Consider the following 21,278-nt stretch of genomic DNA (forward strand, 5'->3'; position numbering starts at 1 on the left):
TCAGGGGCTGCAGGAGGCACTTAAGGAAGCACAGTTTGGTGCTGGAGAGCGGCTTTGTACCTGTCTGTGAATATATCCAACGAAAATACAGTCAGATGCACCGCACGCCGTGCTTTTGTAGTGACTGACGACATGCAAGGACAGAGAACTCAGCTGGACTGTCTTTGCTCAACCTAGAGAAATCAAAGAAAGTAGAAATCGAGTAACGGTGTGTATAGAAGCCCTTTAAAACCATTGACCACGACTATTGTGCTCTTATGAGACACTTTTCTGCCATTCAAACTCAATTAGCCACCGCTTCATTCATTGTGTTGTTATCTAAACTGAGTCTAAGGATTGTGCATGAATACATAGAGAGGACATCGGATGGAATCCAACCTGTTCAGCCAGAATAGCAACTTCAGCAGTCACTTTGACTCGTCATAGCAGGTATACCACAGGGGTAATAAATCATGCTAACAATGGCGCCATTCTATTCAGGTGCACCATAAGAAAGCCGTGGAACTGAGTCACCAGGATTAAAGTCACACCAGGAAGTGGCACAATAAAATAAATTGGCACACCCGCAAAATATTTAGCTCCTATAACTTTGGTGGCAGATACCTTAGCTGGCAAGCTAACTGCTAATACACTAGCCAGCCAGGACATGCTAGCACTAGTCTAGCCACAATGACTCCCTCCTTTCTTTTTGTGTTATTGTCATTTACTCCCTCTGATGTTTTGTTCTTAGGACTGTATATCGTTTCAAACAATAAAAACGTACCAGAGCTAACGGGACAAAGAGTGAACACAGTTTCTACAAGACATATATCTGTACCGTTGACTGTCTGCGAACCATTTCTCTTTTGTGGAGAACGTAATACTCCAACATATGCAGCATCAGAGTCCCTTTTGAAAACCTATAATTTTACTGGAGCAGGGTCTTGATAGTCTGCCCCGTGCAGTGCTGGTTCTGGTTCTCCCGTGCCTACCTTCACTCCAGTTGGAACAGCAATACGGTCTCCAGCAGCATAATGTCGGTGTTAGCTCCCAGCGGGCACCGGTTGGGTCAAAGGCCCCGCTGGAGTCTGAGCAGAAGGAGCTTCTGTTGAAGGGTTTTGCATGATTTTAGGGGGGAATCAGACTCGATGACAAGCATTTAGAATTGCTACATAGAAGTAGCAAGTCTTCTCGCTTATGGTCTAGTTTGCCGTCTAATTTCAAGTATTAAATTGATTCCATAACCAGTAAAGAAATCTTATGAGTGAATTTAAATAAAACATAACACAGCCGAAGAGCTACTGGTCAGGTCCATCAAGACAGCTTGCTATTGCTCAAAGGGTCAACATTTTCAGGTGACAGTTCACAACATTTGAAAACATTGGATGAAGTGATTGTGCTGCACAGTTTCTCCGTTTTAAATGCTGCCATGAACAGGCCTTCATGCCGTGGCCTTGGAACAGGTAAACTTTAATAGAAAAGCAGCCTATGGAATGAGCCAAAGAGCAGGACGGAGCGCTTCAGACGCTCATTTGTGCCCACTGCCATCAGACTGTATAACAACAGCGGAGACCACAGTCTGTCAACATGCTGACCAGGTAACCCCATGTGGATATACTGTACATTTTTTATTCCTGTTCTATCTTCATTTTGTTGTATAGTATGTGTATTTATTGTCTGTGTAGTTGTATAGTATGTGTATTTATTGTCTGTGTAGTTGTATAGTATGTGTATTTATTGTCTGTGTAGTTGTATAGTATGTGTATTTATTGTCTGTGTAGTTGTATAGTATGTGTATTTATTGTCTGTGTAGTTGTATAGTATGTGTATTTATTGTCTGTGTAGTTGTATAGTATGTGTATTTATTGTCTGTGTAGTTGTATAGTATGTGTATTTATTGTCTGTGTAGTTGTATAGTATGTGTATTTATTGTCTGTGTAGTTGTATAGTATGTGTATTTATTGTCTGTGTAGTTGTATAGTATGTGTATTTATTGTCTGTGTAGTTGTATAGTATGTGTATTTATTGTCTGTGTCTGTGTAGTTGAGCTGCTGCAACACTCGAATTTCCCCCATGGGGATCAATAAAGGAATATAATAAGAAGCCATCATGAATGTTATTCTTTAGGCTATATTGCATTCTTCCTGCTATTTCAGGTCTAAATGACCCCATTTCCGCGCATGTCTTGTGTGAAAAAATCTCTTTTAGTGTTACAATTGGTTAACATAGAATAAAATGTACTAAAACCATAGCTGTTATTGTTACCCCAAGGAATGTAAAGTCACTGAGACTGTATGTCTGATATATAAGGAGACCAAATGTATCTTGTATTTCAAACCAAAGCAAGACCTGGCTTTAAGTCAAAGTGAAAGGTCAAACACTAGTTCCTATGATAGCTACATGATTACAATAAGGGAATGTGAGACTGCTAGGAATTGCATTTGTTAAACACAAAATAGACATTTTTGCACAATGCTGCAAAGAATCCTTTGCAAAGTCAAGCATCTCTGGCTGCAATAGTCCCAAAGAAACTCTGGAAAATTCCTATTGGGTTTTGTGTAGCACTATATGATATGATATATGCATTTTTTCAGTGTTGGATTGTGATATAAAATGTGACCGTTTGTGAGACCTAAACATCTATGTCACGTGCATTGGGAGCTTTCATTAACATTTATGAGATTAAACTAAAGTTCGAGGACTAGGGAATCTAGTAAATAAGAACATTCCTCCTTCAAAGCTATAACATGGGGTATAGCATATATATTTTGGTAACAAGCAAGATTTCCCTGTGTGTTAATCCTATATTTGAAATATTTTGTTTCATTATACAGATTCACAAAGAATGAGGTGGCTTGTGCCAGATGACACTAAAACTAAAGAAGTATGAAATATGAACTTTTCAACTGTAATTAAAGATTTCTCAGAGATATCTCACATCCAAATGTCTCCGATTGACTTTGATCAAATATCTCCTGCTGCTTCAAATAAAACAGTAATACCGATATCAGCGATGGCTGACTTTATACTTTAATCGAAAGAGCAAGATGACACAAACCTTTTTATGTCTCCAGTACAATACAAGTCAATGCATACAATGCATAAACTATAGACACAGACAGAGGAGTTGCTGGGAATTATGGGCCTCTGAGGAAGATGTGTTAATGATAAACTCACCTTTTAAACCTCGTGAAATAAGCCCTTCCTATCAAACCAGGAGAGAGCCACAGTTAACAGACTCTTATGCGTTTTAACAAATCTGTTCAGCAGACAATATTCAAAATCAGTGCATGTATTGAACCGGAAACAAGGTCATTTGTATGCAGCGCGCTGTATAATGAATATAATTAATCTTGGCAATAAGACCCCACGCCTATACAGATGCCGATCATGTTTTAGCACAGCTCTAAATGAATTTGTTGTGCTACCCACTTTGTCTTTCAGGCACTGAGGAGACATGAATGAGGTGTCTGATAGCGGGATCACGGTCTTTGTTCAGGATAACGCGAGGATTCACTGCTTCATTTAAACAACTGTCTTAAAATCAGTGCAATACGGCACGATTATTTTTCAAAAAGCATTTTTTTTTTTGATCTTAAGGAAATCAAATTAAACTCAAATCCAATCTGGATGACTGGAACGATGGTGGTTTTATCCTTACATCCGCAATTCAAGCACAGCATGCCTGTATAGCATTCTAGTGGTAACCCATTGCTCTCTTGTCATTTCAGCTTTGTTTTGCATATTTTCCAATTTATTGCTATTTATCGTTCTATTGAATTCATTGAATATTATCAACGCACAGCACAAGCAGATTTAATATGCAAGTTGCCAGTTTCTGAACTGTACAACGGCAAAGATATTCTAATTCTCACTGTTATAAATGGGGATTTATAAAAGTGGTCTCATCCTTTTCTTACAGGTGCTCCTCCGAGAAAACACTTTATCTCAACATTCAGGCATTTCTTTTAATCTTTCATCTCCAATTATATCGCACTATTCATCATTCTATCAAAGTGTTATTTGTATAAACGCGACGACAGGTGGCGGCTCCCTTCAGGGAGTAGTCACACTCTCGCAATTGTGCCGCATTGAGTAGAGAGTTTGAGAAAACACTGCTGATGTAATTGGGAAGCAGATGCTAACTGGTAGCAAACTCAATTGTTGTGAGAGAGCCTTATGTCACTCAGATTAATATTAGCAGTTTATGTTGCAATGTCAATACATTAATGTGCTAAAGGTTTATTTATACTTTGACTTAAACTGCCCGATCAATAAGGACATGTATGTATGTCACAGCTTCCCTGACATCACAAACTCAGGCCCCATTCCAATCTGGCCCCTACACCCATTTCCACTTTGTTTGCGCTTCAAAGTAGAGGGTCTGCCATATTAACCACCATCTCATTAGTGGAGGAGTGGAATACCCTCGAACAGCGAGTCAAACACCGATGCTGACCTTGTTGGCTGACCTTACTGGACACGTGCAACAAAACATGTTCCTTACAAACGGTTCAGTGCGACTACCCGCTCAAACTTTAACTCGTAAACTGCTCAAACTACGATATAAATGTATTATTGTCATACAGACGCTAACAACTTAAAAGTAACATTGTATTTAGCCAAAAAAAGGCAGATGTGTTGATTTGATTGTACATTTAAATACAATTATATATATATTATTTACCCCAGTCAGCAGCTATAACCCCATAATTCATATCTTAAACTGAGCAATACTGACTGAATGTAACCCAGATCCAGCCGAGGATTGATAGAGTATCTTTGATTTAGGTTCTGATATTTATTTATAGCTTCCTTCCCAGAGAGAGAAGGAAATTTGTCGCTGTATTTATTCCCTACACCTTGAAGAAGGGTGCTTCATTCAGCTCTGAGTGAGAAACAGAGTTCACTCCATCACGGAGCTAGAAGGTGAAGGGGCCGGACTGAAATTGGGCCTCAGTGTCATGGACATACCTCCACTCAGATTTAACAAAGAGTCATAGTGAGTTTAAGCTGATTGTTTAGCTGTCCAGAGCACAACTTAACTGTTTGGGTTTCCTGTTACTGACTTTTCTGTTTTCAGAGAAAAAGCTCTAAAATATCACTGCACATCAACACCAAACAGCAGAATAATGTTATAGTAATGTTGCTGTTGTTTTTTAACAAACTCGCCATATCAAAAGTCTATGACTGCTAGCTAAAAACATCTGAGCCAAGGAGGACGCCACTAATGTCTACATAGTGTAAGCTGGTGTAGTTTGGTGTCAAGAAAATAGTTCCTACATGGAACTGCTCATAACAAGGTCTGTGGATTACCTTGTGTGTCCAGGTCATAATTTCTGGACACTCATTGCTTTTGAGTTTTTTTCAAATATATTTTTGTGGTGCTTTGAGCATCCCAAGCAAGAAAGTGCCATACATTTCCATTATATTGGTTATATTAAGGTGGAGATCTCTATGGCCGACATCTCCAAAACTAAACTATTAAAAAGCTCTACAGATAAGGAGAAAAATATAGATTTTAGATTTTCGGGTGAACTGTCTCTTTAAAGTCTAAAAATTCAAAAATGTACATGCTCGTTGTCGGAGATGTTTGTAATGCATTGAATGTGTAAGAATGAACTTCAAATTAAATGTGTCTTCGGGATAATACTGTCAAATGAATAGTTATTCCATGCTTGAACAGAGCATTATTAGTCCTTTATGTTTCTCCTCATTTCACAGTCTGTCTGTGATTGATGTCCTGTTGTCCCCATGTCTCCTCTCCTTTTCTGCCCTTTTTTGTCAATTTCATAGACTCCCAACCGTTTGTGCCTCTCACCTACATAACCGAACGCTAACGCTGGGATTTCAAAAGAAAATGCAACTCTTAAAGAAGCAGAAGCATTGCTAATCATTTCAGTTATTCCACAAATAATCCTTTTAGTCACTTTTTTGCCTCATAAAAAAGGGAGAAAAATGCGGTAATAAATAAATAACCACCCCCCCTTTGCAAATAAATAGAGACTGATTTGAATGCTGCGTCAGGGGAGATGTAGTGCAAAGGCGCGATAATAGCTAAGCTAGCTTATAACATCTTTGTTTTCACTGAGCACTGTGCTGTGGTCTCTGGGGCCACAAGAGGATTTTTTTTTTTTGGGGGGCAAAGCTGTTCTTCTCAAGGTCCACACTTTTGCAAAACACTCAAGGAGCCTTCTCCGAGCTATCGGCGAATCAGGATCCACTAACGCTCTGGTAGTATCGGAGGTGGAGAGGGCGACTCACACTCAGTGACTTTCCCTGTGGACACTGTTTAACACTTGGGGTCGGCTGAAACGGAAAACAAAGGAGCCAAATAGTAGTCCTTTTAGGGAGATTAGTTCCACACTCTAAGGCCGTGAATGGAGCGCCGCATCCTGGATATTATTCTGCTCCACGAGCAAAACAACACTCGCCGCTAATACACTGAGAATTTATTGTGATTCCTTACATCCGCAGTGAATTTATTGTTGTTTTCTCAGAATTCCGTTCTGCCGCCCGTTCGGACGGAAATAAATGACTTTGGGACCTTGAAGGTTTAATTTGAAATAGCACACGTCTTTGCAGTCAAGACGACGGCGTGAAACAATTGCTTTTCTTCGGCTTGTAACCAGACATGGCGGGAGGAGAAGAAGTCAGGCATAATATTTATCTCCCTGCCCCTGGAGATGTGGCACACTCATCCAATTCATCCATGTCTCCATCAGAGGAGAATGAAAGCAAAAAAAAATTTCATTACGGCAACATGGATCGTTTATCTTGTTGAGTTTGCTCCATCACATGTCATCGATTGTGAGAGTTTTCTCGAAAACAGAGGAGCACCAGAGTTCAGGTCTTGTGTGGGAAGGTTTTGACACAACAACTCATCAACCAAGACGTGGAGAGGACAGCTGTGATTCTTTGCTCTGTTCACATGGCGAAACATATTATTTTTGAAGTGCAGAAAGACACGAATAGAAGGATTGAGTAAACACGATGGGTCCCTTATAGAATCATTTTAAGACCTGATTATATTGAATTATAATTATCATTATTTACATGTGGGAGAGGAGAAAAGCAACACACATTTTAATCTGGAAAGCTCATCCTGCTTCCTGCAGAAACCTTTCTCTAGACACTTCTGCAGCTCAGCCTTGACTGTAATTTCCTAACATCTGAGATGGAGGGGAATGATGGGACGTCTCACTGTTCATCCTGATGATCATCCTGTCCACACGAGGGGTTAGATGGTAGACAGTTCATAATGGTACGACACTGAGACGTTCAAAGTCTACAGAGGCTCTGTGATTTTATTATTGTGTTCTGTTTATGCGTTGCATTAAACCTAATGTTTAGAAATAGAAGATGGATACAAATGCTGAGAAATACCAACGTATTAAAACACTGACTACTGCGCGAAAGTGGACTGGAGGTTCAGTGTCATTGTAACACTGTCTACAATGCATGCATACCATGGAAAAAACAAAAGAAATACAAAAAAATAAATAATTATGTGGACCAACTTTCACTGGTTCTCCTCTGGCTAAAAGCTAACGTAGAAGCAGATGTGGATGCACGGAGTAAGGAAATAGTCTAAATATACATTGGGAGACCAACATTTTTTTTCTTCTGGTCTTCACCAGGGTCCCCATAAAACATAAAAAACATTATGCAGATGAAATGTACCGCACTATAATTCTTACATACCTCATGTAATCAATTCATATGTAATCTACGTAACCATGAACTGGGAGAGATGACGTAGTATGAAGAGTGTTAAAGTCTATGTCTAAAAACCCTGACTTTCACCCAGGAGACCGTGTCCTCTGCAAAAACCAGAAGTCAACAATGACTTATTTGTCACATAACTTCCGTACTTAAGTTAGGCCACTTGAGTAGTTATTTTAACCCAAACAATGACTTTCTTTTCACAAAACGCCATTTTCATAGTTATTTTAACCTAAATGTTGACCTCTAACCTAACTCCTGTACTTAAGTCACGCCACTTCAGTTTTTATATTAAGCCAAATGATTACCTATGACACATTTGACACATAACTCACATATTTAAGTAATGCCACATCAGTAGTGACTCCAACCCAAATGATTACCTTTGTGTTTCGTAACTTTTGTACACTTTTGTACACCCTTGGTCATTTTAAACCATACAACAATCTTTTCCTATATATCCATACAAAATATTGCACGAAAAATAGCAAATAACTTATGGTAAGATTTCATACAAACCGTTGTGTGGGGTAAGTTGGGATCATCAGTGTGTGAATGTCATTTGTGCTCCTGGAGTTTTTAACCTCGTCATTTAATTAGTCGACTTGTTAACTGTTAAGAGCTGCTCCAGATGAAAAGCATTCCTTCAAAATGTTCTAACATAAAAGCAATGTCAATAGTTAAAGCTTTTATATATATCTGAAGTAATATAAGAACACATTCCTATGACAAATATTTTTTTATCTCTTGATAAAAATGGGAGAATGCTGTGATAATTGCCTTTTTGCCAAACTGACCATTTATCATGTTTAATCATTTTTAATTGGACTTTTTAACCACCCACTTATGTATAAAGATGGTATAGCTTTCTGTTACCAACTTTCTCATCTGAGAGCACTGATGAGAGTGAAAAAGCTCAGCTGTCCATCTCAGCCTGTTTAGTATTCCGCCCATGAAACGGTTTAAACCTCATCCCATATCCATCTATCTACCAAAAGATATGAGATAACTTTTTTCTTCTCAACAGATGATATTAAGTGCCTCCTATTATCTCAGTAGGTCTGTATCATATTAGAATCTGCAATCGCAGGTCAGAAAGTATGTGGCGCTCTTGTCTCGGCCGGTGCTGCAGAATTACTTTCCTGCACACAATGGCTGAATGGGTTGAGGCTTTGTCATTTAAACTGCATAAAGAGGCCAGAAATTGATTTTTATTGTAGATCTTCATATCTAATAAAGCTCTGAGGATCCCCTTTCTTCATTGTCTGAATGGCCGGTGAATGCTTTCAATCTTCCTCTCTGTTTCATGCATAAAAGTGGTAGCCGGAATGATAGGAGAAGAATGAGAGGGAGGGGATGCTGCCACGCAAGTCAAAAGCATACCCTCTTGTTTCCTCTCTCTCTCTCTCCTTGGAAACGAGACCTGGGGAGGACGAGAGAGGTGAAGGAGCTGGGGGTAATTGAAAAGTGAAATGTTTTTTTCCCTTCGTCTTTGGAAAGAATGTGTCGTTTTCAAAGAGAAAACATAACCAGGACTCACTTCTGCTAAAAGAAATCCCCTTTAGGAGCGTCCACAAAGATATCAATCCTCTTTCATTGGAGGTTGGAACAGATTTCGGCCCTATTTTCTCATTACTACCTGAACAATAATAAATCTGCTGGTTGCATGGAAAAACTTTTTTATTTTTTATTTTTTATTAATTCGAGGCTCCCTTTCTTCTATGAGCTGTAACATATGATAGGGGAAAAAATGCCTGCACACTGTCTACAAAAGTAAAAGAAGAACACAGTCTTTTTAAGTGTTTATTGATGTAGTTGTCAATAACGTTAAGTCCTTCTGTGAAGCATCCATAACTGGAAGCTGGCATAAAACCAGACTATGATATGGCAGACATGATAATACGGTTGAAATTATACTTTTTCTTCATACATGCAATTTTAATAGTTCTTCTTCAGTGCGCCGGCATTTTATCTCATGATATAGGACTATTTAGCCTGACAGTATTTCCTGAAAAGTCTGGATTCAAGAGCAGCACCACAATAGAAATCTGAGAAAAATTAAAAAATAATAGATAACATGTAATAACGGTACATTCAGTATATATGTATACTGTATTACTGCACTGTGGAAAGGCTTCAACAGGTTTTTTAGGTCTTCATGATACCCTGGAGAGCATTAGGCCATGGTTTTAAGTTGTCTTTTCAATGCAACGTTTGTCAGGTCCGTAAGCCTAGAGATCTGATCTTGCTCATATTGAGTTCAGATCTCAGTGAGTTGTGGACAGTATGTCGCATCATCTACCCCGACACGGAAGTTCTTCTACCGAGGAGAGCAAAGGGGGGGGAAAAAGGAGAAACAATGGGGCTGGGACCCAGCAGAGAAACTGCTGTCTGAGCTGACCTTCGCTGCTTCAAAATAAAAGCTTTTAAATAACAAAATATTGGGGTGACTTTTATTGTGAAGAATTTATTGGTAAATGTGTTTGTTGGCGGCTATTCTTCAATTAGACAAGTCTTCTAATACTGAAGGGATTTCTGAAGGGAAAATAATGAGGGACTTTTTGTTGTTAAATATTTATAGTAAAAGGAAATGCGCTTATCCATCGTTTTTGCAACTGCTACTTTGACCACAAAATATACCAATAGATCTCTATCTGATCAGGCAGGTCGCATCAAAGTGTCAAGTGTGGACACGTATGTGCAGACTGGTGCATCCGATCACAAAAGTCAAAATTGAGAAGACAAAGTTAACCACGGCCTAACTATGATAACTGTATTACTGAAATGCATATTAAAAGAAAACCAAATAACACATCTTCTTTTTTATTATTATTAATATAATTAAGGTGAATAAGTAGTGGCACAGTCTGTTGCATCATAAAAATAGCATTATCAAACTTTTGAAACTCGATTGAGTGGCTTTAACTTGTAGGGTAATTGGATTCGGCAACTAGTTTATCTTTCAGTGTTTGTGCTGGGAAGCTGGTTTACCTAAAAAAAAAGTAGGCTCTGATATCTGATATCTCGTTCCCAATTTAAGTCTATGGTAAAAAGCCTTTTTGGGCCCAATGGCATCAGATTAACCAGCAAATTGTAATCCCACTGTTTAGTCATAACCACGTGTGGACTGACTGACTAATAGTTCTTATATAGCGAGCTGTTATGAACTCAACAAGAGAACATACAATCAAAGCTTTATGTTTGGTTCTAGTAGCCAATGCACAACGTACTGATTTTTTTGTTTTAATTTATCTGGTTTTGTGTTTTGCACTTTGGTCCTGGGGGACACTATATTTCCGTACTGCTTTTCACATGAGCTGTAAGGAGAGGAATGACAATAGACTTGAAATGCAGTATAGTTGAGATGCTGAATGGGCAGCAGTTCAGTGTCAGCCTTTATTATGAGATACTAAAATGCATGAAATCAAGGCAGAAGTATAATTACTCCAAAAGCACACAAGGATTAGTTGCGTTGCACAAAAACGGAGTTTCATGTTTGACTCGACTCAACAAATCTGCGAGTTATGAAACAAAAAACTGCCCCCTGTTGCTCGGGTGATAAAGCAGATTAACTTTGCCTGCCTTTGGTGCAACACTGTAGAGTACCATTCTGCATGCACACGAAATCATTGCTGGGATTTGTCGACGCGAGTTTGTTTCTTAAACAAACACAACCTGTCAAATTAATGACTCTGCCTGTAAGAAATATAATAAGTTAAATAAAATGCTCTGATCTGAATATTATTTGAATAAAAAATGGAAGTCTAAACAAATCATTCTCTGCCGACTTCTTTAAGCTAAATGTTATGCAAATGCACATCTCACCTAACTCGAAGGGCTTGCACACTCCCCTATTTTCTCTCATTTTTAGGTGATCGCAAACACGTAAACAAAATTTGTTTTCATGCATTTGAATATGATTAATTATCACAGAGTAATCCGGCCGTACTTGTAAAGACTTTTCAGACGAGATTAGGAATTTCAAAGTGACAACCATGATAGATGGGAGCATTCTGTAAGTGGTAGATTAAAGGTCACAGCGATGAACCGGGGGAGAACTCGGGAGGCATCGTTTAAGTTGAGGCAGATGCAATCAAAGCCGCGCGGCAAATAGACGCCTCAAACAGGCCAAATGATTATGGAAATGGGTATCTGCACACAACTAAACATATGGCGGTGCCTAATGCCATGTAACACTAGGGGCTGGGTTTAATCAAACTTCACCAATTAAAAACACAAATGATATGCAAACATCTGAAAGTCTGAAGAGAAAATGAGGAGGATTGTTATTAATGATAGGGGAGGAATCCATCTCCGCTAATTCTCGGAATGTTTCCTCCGCCGCGCTCCTTTCTGCAGATAAGACTGCTCGTCATCGGCGAAACGGTTTCAACGAGCGCCTCTACAACAAACACGGCAAGTGGAAAAATGGCACCATGTCAAAAAAATAAATATGGCTTACATAGGGAATTATAATTAAAAAAAAAAACATATATAATAACATATATTCTAATATTTTTGAAGAAGACTCGCAGTGTGGCTTAGATCCGAGGACCGATCACAAACCGCGCAACTGGGTCCAAAAAGCCCAAGGTTAGCTCTGTATCGATTGGTTGTAGTGGATTTCACACATTGTATATTTGTTTAAACATTTGAACCACTAAAAGTACAACATTATCAAAGATAATCGAGTCTCGAATATCGAATCTGGTGGCCCAGGTTTTGTAGAGAAGTGGTTCCGAACTCTCTTCATCAACACCAGTCATGATATATGTGTTTCTTTTGATTTGGGTGTCAGTTAACACGATTATTATTATATATTTCATACAAGTATTAGTGATCCTGGAATTGTCCATGCTTAGGCTTGGTTGGGTTTGGAATTCATTCATTTTACAAAGGTTTTATCCATGACTTTTATTTATTCGCTATTTTATCAAAAGTAACTAGTTTCATTACCTTGTCTTACAGTTGTGTAGCTCACGTACAGTATTTCCCTAACTAAAGTCTTTGGGGCATGGTTGTATTATTCCAGCTCAGTGGGACTAAGGATTGTTATCTATCGATTAATCTGCAGACTATTATCTTTATTACCTAATTATTTAATTATATAAAATGTCAGAAAATAGTGCATAACCGTAACAAATAAAACATGATAACCTGGGGTAATGAACCCATTAGACATAATTGATGAAGTCAATTAAAGACAATAAAGTGTAAAAGAAAATTGGCCATTACAATTCACCCCAGACACAAATTGACATATACAAGCTTGTTGTCTTGTCCAACCACAAATCTAAAACCCAAAGAAATTAAGGACAGATATTCACATTTGAGAAGCTAGAAGCACAGGATTGTTATGAAATATCACTTAAATGATGTTGTATGAGTAGAGGATGACACATGTTTATGCCAGACACAAAGATCAATCATTGTAGGAGTGTGTAATAATGACCTGAAGGGCAGCGAGGAAAAACACTCTGTATTCATAAACTGATCTGCATGTCAGGCTGCCTCAAAAAGCAGCGCCCCAGTGTGGCTGGAGGAGACATCAGAGCTGCTGTCACTAACACAGAGGAGGCATGTAGAGGAAGCACTGCAGCTCAGCAACGCAGACTGGGATTCACTGCTGCCATCGGCGGCTCAGAGTAGAGGAGCAGAGGGAAAAACTCAAAGCTAATGACATCAAATGACAAAACATCATAGTGCATGTTTGTGCACTTTGTAAGAAAATGATGAGATTTTATTAAAAGTTACCAAGTTTAAGAGGACGGAAAGTTGCAGAGTGAGGTTTGAACGGTGCATTCAGTGTGCAGGTATCTCCCTGTTTGTACGCCATACCATATTTTTTTTTGGGCCCCCATAAATGTGCGAGATTCCAATACACATTTTAAACAGGAGTCCATATTGCTCCTTCTGAAGGGGAACTGTTGCCGGCGACACAGTGTGTCAGCATGGAGTCATGGGTATTTGTGAGGAATTTGGATCCCTTAATGACATGCGACTTGATTCAGGTGTCTGCCTCCATATCTGCACTGATGTCAGTATTACTCCAGCAGCGGCAGCAACACACACACACACACACACACACACACACACACACACACACACACACACACACACACACACACACACACACACACACATACAGTATCGAGCTCAATCATCCCTTCCTGAATGCACAGTGTTGTTATTCCATCACCTGGTACAGTGTGTATACAAACCAGATCCATTTAAAATCCTGCAATACTTTCACAAAAATATAGACTCACAGAATATAGTATTGCATTTGCTTTATGGTCACACAGGTTAAGTGAATGTAGTTGTATATATATATTAATTTTTTTGGGTTGGAAAAATACATCCTGTCTTGATCAAATCTGTCTGAATACTGTTGTGACTTTCTCTGCATTTCTGGAGCTTACAGGAAGTAAAATATGTTGTCTGCACACAAAAAAAATCACTGCATTTAAGAAATAATTTCTTTGTGTTTGTGAAAAAAAATTGTAATGATGCTGTCGCTTGACAACAATTTGCGTTTCATGATGTTTTTCAAGAACCATAAACGCATTTCTTTTTTACCTCACGTCAGCACTGCGCCGCTTTGCTCGTCCTCGGTGACTTACTGTAAGCTTTAATGTATGTGAACATCACTGAGTAAATCAGAATATATATATTATTATTTTTTAACTCTAAGCTCCGCCAGCACAGGCAAAGGTGAAACCTGCCACTTGTCCATTATAGACATGACACGGGTATCCCCCCACCCCGGTCCCTGGGGAGAAGGTAGGGATGTAGGGTGTGGAGGACAGGGGTGGGGGCTCTGAGAGGATTCTTTATGCAGCTCTGTGTATTGCTTTCATGTTGTCCAGCCGGTAACTAAGTTGGGTTGCCCAGGGCAATGGCTAATTCACACCCTCAGATCACGAGCATGAAATGAGAGAGCAGGGAGCGCTAAAGCCCTGGGGTTAATGATAGCTCCCTGGCACCACGCGCCCGACACCCCTTCATATATAAATCTGGCCAAAAATGGTTTCATTTTCGATGATCCCCCCAGAATCCCCCCCACACACACACACACACACATACACACACTTCAGGGAAGGGATGAGGCTAAGCAGGACACACCTGAGATACTGGGGTGTGATTTTAGTGACGGTAGAGAAATAAATAAAAAGTAATCAGGCCGTCCAGGTTTTTTTTTGAAGCTGCCCTTCTTACACACAGCTTGTTGGTGTAAGTGAAGCGTTCTTTGTATTATCCCAATGCGAGCAGCATGAATGGACGGCCCACACACAAGCCATTTTGTCATGATGATGGAAGCCTTTTTTTTCTTTCTTTCTACAGAGATCAACAAAATAAAGAAATAAATGTTTAGAAGAAGAATACAACTGTGAAGGACTTTAAGAAATCTTTTGCTCCTCAGTCGAACAAGCTTGTGGATGAAGACCCCCCCCCCCCCCTCCCTTTACACCACCCCCTCCCCAAAACCCCTCTTTAAAGTTATTTCAAATTTCCCAGCAAGGCTTTGAGAAATCTGTTTGTTTGAGGGCAGCATTAGATGTGACCAGCGTTTTATTGTGACATAAAACCGCATTTCTTCCTTGGCAGATTAAAAATAAAATCGGTTAATAAGAAAAGCTGTCAGCAGCAGAAAATGGCTGACATAATCCGTTTATCCTCCAAGCAATAAAGATATTGGTCCTTGGGAGTCTATCTTTCCTCTTATGTTATTTCGCCCAAAACATTATCTTCTATGCATTCAGATGGATTAAGAAGTCATATGGGAGATAGAAAGAAAAATGACAGATACAAAAAAATGTATATATAATATCCCTTTCATTCCACATCAAACACGTTCTAGGGAGGGGTGCAAATGTGATCCTGCGTCGAGTTAATGAATAAATAAAAACCAAAAAAACACAGAGAAGAGGAAGAAAAGGAAACAGGTTATGAGCAGCGAGCATTGAGTGTGATGGGGGAGATTATAGGGCATCTAGCGGGGGTCAGTGGAGCGAGAGAAGAGAGTGGAATCAAAAACGGAGCGTCTTGCTCTCTTCCAGACAAACAGGAATATTAATTGTGGCATCATAGGACAACTGCTGCGTAGGAGAGGAAGCTCTAAAAATGCAGAAGGTTTAGCATCAGAAACTAGAATTCACTGTGAGGCACTGATCAAGAGTCTCACAGGCTTATCTCACCTAATGCTACATGGCAGGGATCACGCTCTTACATGAGACATATTCAGGAAATAAAAAATCTCCGTTTTAATATTTAATATCACCTTTTTTTTCATACAGTGCTACATAATATTTCACAGTGCATCGTGGTTTTTTATCATGTAAGACATGATGCAAGGCAGGTATTCACTGTGCGACCGCTGTCTTTGAACAGACGGGCGGTGTTATCCCGCCCCGAGAGAAACCCAGCCATCCGCCGAGGGTTTTTTAAACAGGAGGCCGTTCGACGGCGGCATCTCCAGACGAGCCGCTCCTTGGGGACTCACATGACTGACGGATAAAAGGCACGAGCAGAGAGCGAGCGTGTGGTCAAAGATGTGAGAGGCCGGTCAGGAAATGCTGATTTGGATCTGTGTGGGGCCTATGCTAGGGTGCAAAGGGGCGGGGTGAGAGTTTAAGGGGGTAGGGGGAGGTGGGGGTCTGTGAATGATGAAGGGGTGGGGAGAGACTCTGAGTGGCAGCCGACGTGTGCCGCAGTGGAGAGGCTCTGAACTCGGCCCCTGTTCTGTTTAATCATGTCGGTTTGGCCGGTAATGAAATTTGATTATGCCTCTAAAAGGCAGCGGCGTCGAGCAAGGGGAAGAGGGCGGGGCTTGGCATATTAATATCTTCTGAGATTATGCATGAAACCCACGGTGTGTAATTTTCCCCCCTCGCTCCTTGTCCGCCACCAAATTGTTAGCAGTTCATCATTAGCACGGAACTTTTGCATCTCCATCCGTCTTTCTGTGCGGGCTGCGATGTGATTAATGCGCGCCTTGATTCATTAGTTTATCATCAGTGTGGTTTTAACTGATCACCGCAGATCCATCATGCGGGGGGCGCCTGCAGTGCAGATAAACACTCAGCGTGCTCAGAAAGGCCTATCTACACATCTATTTTGGTTGGCTCTTGTGGAGGGGGGGGCACATAACTCACAATGCCACCGGCCCCAGCCCACCACACTCAATGAGCAGCCATTGTACAGCCATGCCTGAGAACACCCAGCTATTAAAGTGTCATCACATTCATTTGTTAAAAATGGAGTAACTCCCCACCGCCATCAAGCCACCCCTTAAAAAAATGTTGCTGGGATAGAAAAAGATGGCATATAATTAAGTACTCATGATCCAGTGAAGGAAAAGTTCCGTCGTTGGGCTTCATAATATTAATTGTCAGTGAGTGGAACAGTAAAAGGATGGGAAACATCGGCTTAGGACGTCTAGAGTTATTTGCTGAGACAACTGCGCATGTCAGCATTCTGCTGACTATTGAAGAACTACAGGCCTGTAAAAAACACCAAAAGAAACTTTGCTAAAGAAATCTTTGACAACCAAAAGTGGTGTTATAATGTGGAGGAGTGTGGCGGTAACATCATCAGATCTCCTTACAGAGCAAGTGAACTTGCAAAAGGTATAGTTTTGACAGTAGTTTGACAAGTGAGCTGAATGACTCAAGCTAGCTTACTTTAGTTCAGATGAACTAGCGTACATTGTTGCCGTGTCATTACTACGCCTGTTAACACATGCAGCAGTCACAGAGCAACATTAGCATCCAAATGAAAGTCACTCTTTTAGCTCAGTTTGGTCTCCACCACCACCTGAGTAAAAAATAAAGGGTTTTTAGCTGCTAAACGCTCCACTTTGTTCACCAACTTGACGCTAACTTTGTCCGTCTGCTGTTTTGTGCTGGGAATGCAGAGTACAACAGGTTTCTCAACTGAAAACAGTGTTCTGCTGTAAAAAAGGTTGATGAGAGTGGTAAGACTGACAGTACAGTAAAAATTGTGGCCAATAAAACCAAACCAATGAACTGAAAGTGGCTAAAACAGTGCTGAAGAGAACTACAGAGTGAGGTGACCAAACTACAAAAGTGTTTACTTCTATCATTACACAAAGTAATTTCATATACTAAAAATATCTATTTGTGCTGGATTTCTTTGCCAACGACTTTGAGTTTTATGTAACTACAATTTAGGGATTATATTGATAATATTAATGCATTACAATGACTCTATTACTCACCACAATTTAAACTAACAATCCAAAATGAACCAAACAAATCTCTTAATTTTGTAAACAATGAATGTTTATCCACATTATATTAACTGTTGTATTTTAACTGAAGCTGTCTTTTCACCAATTTGGTCAGTGCCTTTATGGAAAAGGGAGAAAAATAGGTAATTTCGATATGTGATTATACTTACATATACTTAGATCTGCTTAGAATTTTATCATAAGAATTTCAGTTGCGCTTTGATGCATACATATACATGTTGTGCAATGCTGCTAGTTTACTGGAACGGTTGTATTTTCCATTGTCAACTATGACAGGTACAAACAGGTCAACCAATGGAGCCAGACTGGATATTGATCAGCTTTAATTGTTGCTACTATCAGGAAACGGCATGATGTAGCTCAGTCTGGCCTGATCAGTGCTACAGATCGCAGCAATACAATTACCTTATTTATTGCCAAGATATGACATTGTCTATAATTATTCTTTTGAATGGGCCTTTTTTTGAAATCGCAATAGCTGATATAATCAATAACAAATAATCTCAGGGGATCTGATCCTTTACCACTCAAAAGACTTCATGTCCTTGAAGACAGCCCTACAGCTAATACAGTATCAATAGGAATATGCAAATAACTAGAAACACAATTTAACAGGAATAGAGAACTTATTATTTTGACTAACACTGAACCAGATTGGCTGCGTTACAAAATTTTGGCTAAACAGGGCAACTGTGCTGCCATCTTTCTTTGCATTGGAATACAGACTTTTAAACTTTACTGAAACATATTTATATTCAATGTTTCACTTGAAACAGAAAAGGGGTCAACAAAGTAAAACGGTCTTTAACAACAAGCTTCACTCTACCTCTCCTTCTGCCTCCAATCAAGGTGATGGTTGACTCTCGTGCTACTGATTATTTAATCCCCCCCAAAAATTGCGTATAGTATTTAGTGTCATTAAATACAATTTACTTTAAAAAAATATGACTGCCACAATAAATTTTGAATTTGATGAACGCAACCAAAATTTGAATACATACGTTTTTAAAATTTGAATACACATTTGGTGCCAAGAGTACAAAAAAGTTACATGTAGTCATACATTTTTTGAGTATGCAAATTCAACTTCCAATTAGCAAACAGAATGAGGCTTCATTAAATAAAAGATACTTTAAATTTGTGAGCAACCAGCTCAGTCTCGGATGAACACATTATATAACAGAATTGGTGTCTTTAGCCTTGGACTAATTCTGATGACCCTCGAAAGAGAAAACATTTTTATTAAGATAAAGCAGTTATTCTGCAACTCAAATGTACAAACCTTTATCCATTGTATATGCCACCCAAATCCACACACAAAGTTAAAGTCAATTCGCAAGTATATCTTATTCATAAAAAACAGCTGAGCGCTTTGAGGAGCAGCATGCTTTGTATACTGAGACAGCTCCAGTTGACATGCTCAATGCAAAACTGATAAAGACATTGCAAAAGAACTGCAGAATTGCAGATAACTAAATTAGTAATTAATAATTAAAGTAGGCTGTGCGAAACAACTTGGACGTAATAATGGCCTTATTTTAGATCACGTGCAGTTCAGTTGCGATTATTTCAGTGATTGCGCTAAATGTTCAACTCGATTGCAAAGACTAAAAGGAAGTGTGTGGTGCAGAAAAGGCACAAGTCGTTCAATGAGTTGAGATTTGGCCACATCAAAACAGAACATCAGTCATATTCAACTCGAACAAGAGATGAGGGTCACGATCACTCTGAATGAAGAGAAGATGAACCTTCAAAATGCAATAATTGTGCTAAAAGGAAATTAATTTGTAGATAGAGTTTATGAATCGCCCGAAATTAAATAAGTGTGCATAGATAGCTCCCTCCTAAGGAAGAATCTCCGGGCCAATGAGAGAGAGCGCTGACAGCAGCTTCAGTTACCACAAACCTCACCTCAGAAGTCAAGAGAAATGCGGAGAATGAGGGAGATCTAATATAATTGGCCATAACAGAAAGACCTTGGGTATTTTGTCTCTAAAAGCCAGCCAAATGAATGTGCCGCTTTGAATTAGAGGGGTTCATCTGCTTCATATCTGCTTTCACTGCCTTATCTTTTATCTCAACCTTGTGTGAAAAGGATTTAATTGATTTTGGAAGCCAAATTTTTCTGTCTATACAGAATAAACACAGAACACCGTGCCCTCCCCTTATTTATAGTTGCCCCTTGAAAGGATGCAGCCTCTGAGGAGTGCATGTTGACAAGTTCACAGGGGGAAACATTGGAGGGGTCGCACGTGGATGTGAAGGTGAACGCAGTATGGGGCAGCTGTGGCGTAGTGGAGAGCAAGGTAGTTCTCCAATCAGAGGGTCGGTGGTTCAATACCCGGCTTCGGCAGTCGATGTGTCCTTGGGCAAGACACTTAACCCCAAGTTGCTCCTGAAGGCTTGCCTTCGGTGTGGACTGGATGTTGCATGAATGTTAGTTAGAATCTGATGGTGGCACCTTGCATGGTAGCCTGTTGTGAATGGGTGAATGATATGTAATATACTACTGATTGTAAGTCGCTTTGGATAAAAGTGTCTGTTAAATGACTGTAATGTGAACAACATTATGTGATATTCACTGCTCCCACAATGGCCTTCTCTTTTTCTAATGAAATGTTGGAGGGAGAATATCGCCATGTCTCTGCGGAGGGGGAAAGTGGCTAGTCAGGTGAGAATGTTCCACATGAAAACACAAGCAGCGGGGAGAGCTTAATGGGAAATTCAAATACTGCCCATCGTTGCACCGTCGCGACAATGTCACCACGGCGGCGTATTAGCTGAGAGCCACTGATAACCGGGTCTAAGTCCAGCGCAAATCCACCGGCGTTCACTTACTGTGGCCTAGCAGCCCGTATCAGCCCAGGCCGGAACAGACGCAGACGGAGAGCATCAGAAACTTAATAAGCACTTGGTCCCACTTAACACTAAGTGCTACCAGATATGCGTTTAATATCTGCTAGTCCAGGTAGTCGGGAGTTTAAGCTATAAAAATGTCATTTCACGTCTGTAATCCTGTCTATTAGTGTGAGGTTTTAGAGGTCTAAATGTGAGGTGAACGCTGTCACATAAAGCGAGCAGGGAAGAACCTGACTGTTCAGCATTAAAGGAGATGTAATATCCCTTCATTTTGCAATTACAAAAATATTTAGTTAGTGGTTGTAACTAGAAAAAGACAGTACTAGGTTTGCGTAGATATGATTTCCAACATCTAATGTTCAAGCTGGAACTAATCCGACAAAACCAAGTATTACCTATTTAATATTTATAATATACATTGTATATTATAGCTGATATGTGA

This window comes from Anoplopoma fimbria, chromosome 8 (genome assembly GCF_027596085.1).
Source record: "Anoplopoma fimbria isolate UVic2021 breed Golden Eagle Sablefish chromosome 8, Afim_UVic_2022, whole genome shotgun sequence".
Lineage (NCBI taxonomy): Eukaryota > Metazoa > Chordata > Actinopteri > Perciformes > Anoplopomatidae > Anoplopoma > Anoplopoma fimbria.